The sequence below is a fragment of the Tachypleus tridentatus genome, unplaced genomic scaffold (assembly GCF_004210375.1).
Source record: "Tachypleus tridentatus isolate NWPU-2018 unplaced genomic scaffold, ASM421037v1 Hic_cluster_2, whole genome shotgun sequence".
Classification (NCBI taxonomy): domain Eukaryota; kingdom Metazoa; phylum Arthropoda; class Merostomata; order Xiphosura; family Limulidae; genus Tachypleus; species Tachypleus tridentatus.
Window position 1 is genome coordinate 37,521,478 of NW_027467782.1, and position 6,513 is coordinate 37,527,990.

Here is a 6,513-nt window from a genome sequence, read left to right on the forward strand (position 1 = left end):
TTTCAACTCGGTTCATCTGCGTTGTATCATGTAAATAAGCAAGCACAACGCTTCACTGATACATACTCTACTATCAAAGCTGGCAGCTGGCTTCCTATCTACTGTAGAACACAACCTTCAACGTTGACAGAAAAGAAGCACCAGAAATGAGAAGTGTGAGGAGAGTAAAGTATCTATCGGAAATATATTTTCAGTGTAAGAAAATATCAACTTTGATACGATATCTTACCCAAAAACACATAATAACAGGAATCTCATTGAGAATCTCAGATTGACTCAGTGGAGGAACCTAGACGAGCACCCCTAGGAATGTGCCCTCAGGATGTTCTTGAAGTGTGACTTCGTTCCAAGAAGTGGGCGGTGTGAAGATAGCCAAATGATATTTCCGTTTTCAGCTTTTATTTGTATGTAGCAGCAGTAGTTTACTATTCATATAAATTACAATGATTTTTACTCGTTTCTTCCTAATTGAATTTCCCCAAAGCTGCTCAGGGCTAAGTTTTCTTGCCATTCATGAATTAGAAATGATAAAATGAAGGGGAATAAAAGCTAATCAACATCATGCTATGGGCGACTCTCACACAATGTTATTTGACAGTCACTTTTATAATGCTTCTACCGCTGCATAAATACATGCTACAATTTTTTGCTCAATTAAATTCACTGTAAGTACAATATAAATATGCACCCTCAGTGGGGCTCGAACCACGAATCTATTCTTCGGTATAGAGTTGTTGTTTTTTATTCTACATAAAATTTTTCTCTCCAAGTACCTGCTAAATAAATATTGGAAACGTCACAGTAAGCCTTAATACTTAGTTTTAATATACTGTTAACAATACAAGTTTGTATTGATTTTAATTCCTCTATTTTCATTCTGCTACTGTTTGTTGAAGCTCAGATCTCTTCAACTGAACCTTTTACATGATATTTGACCAATCTGTAAGAAAAGATTTGAATAAGGCATTGACACTTATTAAAAAACACAGAAATAGCAAGATACTATAATAGCTTTAAAGAACATTTTCAAACATATTTCTTGGTTATAATTCAAACATGATAGATGACGCTTTTCCACTTACATCGAAGGTTCGGAAGTTATCATTCGTGCGTATTCGATTTGCTCTTAAATACTCTACATTTTAAATGTTTCTTTTAGTAAAAAGTCGCATCTTTTTAAGAGAGTTTGAATCTGTGTTTAATTAAATGATAATAAGCCAATACTTTGAAAGAACTAGCATCTTTCTGCGACTGAATAATACAATCACACCTTAAAATACTTTGTTTTCTCATAATTATACACTAATTAAAAGCCTTCTTTAAAACTTTAAAAATGAGGAATAAATATTTTAAGTTAACTCGCACCTATGTTAGATTTAACTAGCACAAAATATCTGTAGAGTTTAGGACCCTTCTTGATTAACAGAGACTCCAATGTGTCAGTTAAGCTTCCCTACAATATCTAATTATTTTACATTTAACCATAAGTAGGGCTAGCATGCGAAACACAACCCTTTGGGTATTAAAACGTGGCATTAGTACTTGTGCACGTAAGGTATGTTTGGTTTCAACAGCTTCTGAGCGAGAAGTTAAGCACAGTATCAAACTTCATGTACACAGGATCTGGGGTAGAGAAGAAACACTGATAGTAGACTCTATAAGAAAGTCTGACAACTATCCATTGTGTTTGGGTAATCTTCATGGCACTTTGTAACCACTCCCGTCGAAACTCGGAGAGTAAACGACTAATAAACCATTTCATAATTAGTTTCCCAATAAAAATCTACATTATACCTACTAAAACATGTTATCGTTGGAAACAGTCTTTACTTTGTAAATGAGCTCACAAAACATAACATTAAACGTATTTTTTTTGCTTTATTTGTTGTAACCACAAAATTGCTCAAATGTTATCTGTACTGAGCGCACCACATGTATAGAAATCCAGATTTTGGGCTTTGTAAGCCTTCAGATTGACAGCTGATCCACAAGGGCACAAAATATATTAGTTGTGGTTTTAGCACAGAATACTTAGGGCATCTTGGAAAGATTAAAATTTTGTTTTTCTTTTCTGGTAAAATATTTTTCCAACGTTTATTTTTTAATTGTTTTTGACAACTGGTAACAGGTTTTACTTTTTATCTTCAACCAATCAAGAAAGAATGCTAAATGACGTGACAGAAACATTCTCCTTATTACAATACAGCTGACAGAAGTAGTAAAAAACATTTTCACAAATATTTTATATGAGTACATTGGAAGATTTGTTAAACTAAAACGCTAAAAACTGTTTTAATAATGAAATAATCTTAACAAACATTTCAAATTTATTTGTTGAAATATATAGATTAAAAAGATACACTTTTTTATAAAAAGTGTGTTTAAACCTACTGAACTTAGTAATTGATTAACAAAATACCACAATGAGCAAGTTAGTTTTTTTAAAAAAATTACGTTTCGACACATAGTATCGATGGTATTAGTCGAAATGGTGTAAATATAAAACTCAGATATTTTCTATTGTAAAGATTGTTATTGTAGTCAATATTATTCATTTATACCTTATTTGGCTTTGTTTTGCTTTCCTTAAGAGCAAATTTGCACAAATTGCCATACGAGTTGTGTTCACCACAGCAGTCGAATCTTTTAATTTAGTGTTACGAGATTTCAATCTTACCGATAAACAATCAGATGGAATAAGCTTATCACGAATGTTCTAGAACTGAATATTGGAAGTAAAAAGGGATTTTGAGTTTAGTAAAAAGTTGTCAAGATGTAGAAAAAAATTTTTAATCCTTTATCTCTGTTACGGTTTACTTACAAATCTGTATTAGAAAGAAGCCCTCTTGGTTCTCTATCTCCAGTATTGTATTGAAGTTGGCTGTTAAATGTTTCAGGTATAAGGAAGACTAATGTTTGCTACTATTGACAAAGATTAGTGAAGGTACAGCGACGTGCATGTATTTATCTGAAAGAATGAAACAGAACCACTAAACTCAACTTAGTATTAAATTTTATAAAAAAAATAAATGAAAGTTTCAAAAAAAATATTTAACGTTATTTTACAAACAATAAATTTTCAATCTTTGCATTTGTTTTGTTAAACATATACAATAGGATATTCGTTTCGTGCTCACCACAAATATCAAAACAAAGTTTTTAGGGTTCCAAACAAACCTTCCACTGATCACGTGACAGGGACTTTTGTCTTTAAGGCTATACTTTTACAGCAATATTCCTTAGTGACGTATTGAAGGGATATAAGCACGTTCTTACAAACTGTCAAATAATCCTATTGTAAACACTTGATTGTGTTTAAAAGCATTTACCATACATTTCAGGTTCTGTACAAATTACCTTGGCTATGGTGTAGAATTTCGTTACATGCAACATCAGGGTACATTGTACTTTACAACAAATTAAAATAGTTTATTTCATATTTATGAATCAGGGAAATAATATATTTAATACTATTATTTATTATAGTCTGTTATTGCATTCCTATGAAACATAATGGGTGAAAGTTTCAGTTTCAAAAATGTAATGTCTAGTTTGAAATTTAAGTAATTAGTGATATTTTGAAATAGGTTTTCTTCCTGCCACTCAATACGATATTTCATATTTTTAACAGTATTTTAGCCGGTTATTAAAAATGATGTTTTACGCACCCTTGGTAAGATGGAAAGGCATTGGTTAAGTCCTATGAAAAATAAACGAAAAAAAGTTTCCCAAGCGATTGTTAATACTAAGATAACGTCAGATAATGCAAGTCGGTTGGTACACAAAGTATAGTAATGTAGTTGTGTTTGATACCTGTCAGTGTTTATTATAAGATATTGTTAATCAAAGGTTAACGTTTTTAATACTAATGCATGACAAACGTGCTTTGTGGTTTTCTTATAAGAGAGCCACATCCGGTTATCTGCTAGCCCACTGAGGGGAATCGAAACACTATTTTTAACGTTGTAAATCCGTACACTTACCGTTTTATAGCAGTGGGCATGGAAAACGTAGCCAGATAATTCCTCTCGGTAAATACATTTTGTAGTGTTATTTCTCTTCATTGTTTTTATTTGTTTAGTGAAAAACTCCAGGATGGTCTATCAGGAGTTATATCCGCCGAAATATTCCATCCCCAAATTCAAGAATTTGAATCTGGGCCACTCAGGTTCCCAGGAGGTACTGTGCATGCAGCAGTTTTGTATACTTCTCATTGGAGAGAGAGAGAAAGAAAGAGAAAGAGAAAGAAAGAGAGAGAGAGAGTTTTGTAATCTGATGGTATGGAAAGGAATGTTGAACAAACAAAGTTTAAAATAAAACTAACAAGTAATCTTGATATAAGTACCTAAATTACTAATAGTTGTAATAGAATGGCATAGACAGATATACAGCTTGTGGTGTTTGCATACCCGTTAGAACTGTAACAAGATTTTTAATACCCATAATAACAACACAAAACTATTAAATAAATTAGAAGACAACGCTTCGAAGTCCCAAAATTTTTACATTTTATACAAACAATCTTGAGATTCATTTTTACCTCGAATGGGTTTGTTGTTATCAGTTGAACTGATAGATAATGAGTGCGGCCAAGGTCATGAAAATAATTTTTTTTTTGTTACAAAACAGTTGTGTTTACAACATTTAAACGAGATTGTATCCTACCCACTACTGGTTAGAGTGGTGTTAACTTATTGGAAGATTTTACTATGTACATAAAGGAGTTTACCTTGTTAAAATTGTTTTAACATCCGAGTTTAAGCTGTTTGATACGTTTACTAATATAGCAGTTTATATACAAGTTTTTACTAAATTTATTTATAGAAAATATATACTAATACGGCTGTGCTAAGGGTCGACTATATTCTAGTTATAATTTAAACACTTATTACATGTTTTATTTATTTATTTGCTTTTATCCACATAATGGTCCCTTTTGATTTTGTGTGAAATTTAACATTAAGATGTGTTCGTACACCAACCTTAAGCGGTCAGTGTTCATACATCAATATAAAACAATGTCTGGCGAGTGGCAATACATACTCTGGTAAACAAATGTTTATCAAAATACAAGTTTGTTTTAACTCACCAGTTCACGAATAAATAGAGATTGCTGCTCCTATCATCGAACGAAGAATAGAAGTACCAACCACCACAGTTCGAATAGGAGAGGGATATACTTCTTCAGTCACGAAATAGATGCCAGCAGCTGTGGATATGGACATTTTATCCATCATCGGAAAATTTATCATATCTGTACAAAGTAAATACATATTTAAAACGCCAATAACAAAATTACCAGTAAAACTACAATAAGAAATTAAATACAGATACGATACCTTAAAAAAAACAAAAAAACTTAACCTAACAAGTTTATAGCTGTTAAATGTTACTTCAGGAACGTAAATTCAATGAATATTAATACGTGACTAAATATTTTGCTTTTAAGCAAACACTGATTTGTAATTCATTTTAGTTTGTTACACTCAACATAACTGAAAGCATCATAACTCTAGTAAAATTATAATTATGATAAAAACAAAGAATTGCAGGACACTTTGCTTTACACACACCTTGCGGAACAGCAATCTCCAGAACATAGGAAACACAAGTAACTAGGAAAGATACTATGATGGTTAGTTTCCGTTTCACAAAGTTTACCGTTAGAGGGAGCATTACACAAACCGGAAGTTCCACAGCAGCTTGCAGTGGTAAGCTGATGTACGTACTGTCCACTAGTGTAGAGGAGCCGAAGGTCAAGCCGTAGTGTTAAAATGTAAAACTTAAATGTTCCATAAATGCTACTAGTAAAAACATTTTTGTTAATACAATGTTGTGGTTTATCAATACCAAAACACAAGCTCGCGTATTGGAATATTTACTTGTCTGTTCTCAAATTGATATTCTTTAAAGGCAGAATTGGAGTAAATTAACCTGTAAAATTGTGGACGTGATAAAATGCACCAATCGATAGGGTTCCTTCGTCTTCTGAATCAGAAACCGTTATTAAATGTCAAATCGGTCAGGAGATGACGGAACTGAGCAAAACGTTTGTACCAAAAAAATATCAGGTCATTCTACGTGTGGCTATGCTGTGGCTAAAATATATTACAAAGCATGTATGGTTTCTGAAAAGTTAGAAGATAACTACCATTTCTATAATTCTACGACGCAATCGCAGTAGAAAGTCAAACTTTCCTGAAATTTGATTTATACAAAAGCCAGTGACGTCATTATGGTTTCCATTATTTTGTTGATATTCACAATTTCAAGAGGACATAAGTTAAAGATAAAGAGTCGTTTTCCTCCACCATCTTTGACATTAAAGTATTAACTACTGGTTAGTCAAAGAGCGCTTCAAGATCATCTACACAGTTTTTCTTTTGTACATTGTCGTGTTAAGTTGGGCCAAAATGCTATCCGTTACTTTAGAATATTTGCAACAGTTACTACTCATAATAAGGTGTGTTCTGATTCGCAAAATGGCTTCTAACATCCGCAGTCCCATACGAT

The 6,513-nt window shown here is 32.4% G+C and overlaps 1 long non-coding RNA gene across 1 annotated transcript; it reads right to left on the reverse strand.

Moving 5' to 3' along the window:
• Positions 1-768: 768 nt before the first annotated feature.
• LOC143242956 (uncharacterized) lies at positions 769-5,866 on the reverse strand. Its single transcript, XR_013023491.1, has 4 exons — positions 5,574-5,866; positions 5,090-5,254; positions 2,822-2,968; positions 769-940 (listed from the first exon to the last, which is right to left on the reverse strand). It is a non-coding gene; the product is annotated as an uncharacterized LOC143242956 (long non-coding RNA).
• Positions 5,867-6,513: the final 647 nt, after the last annotated feature.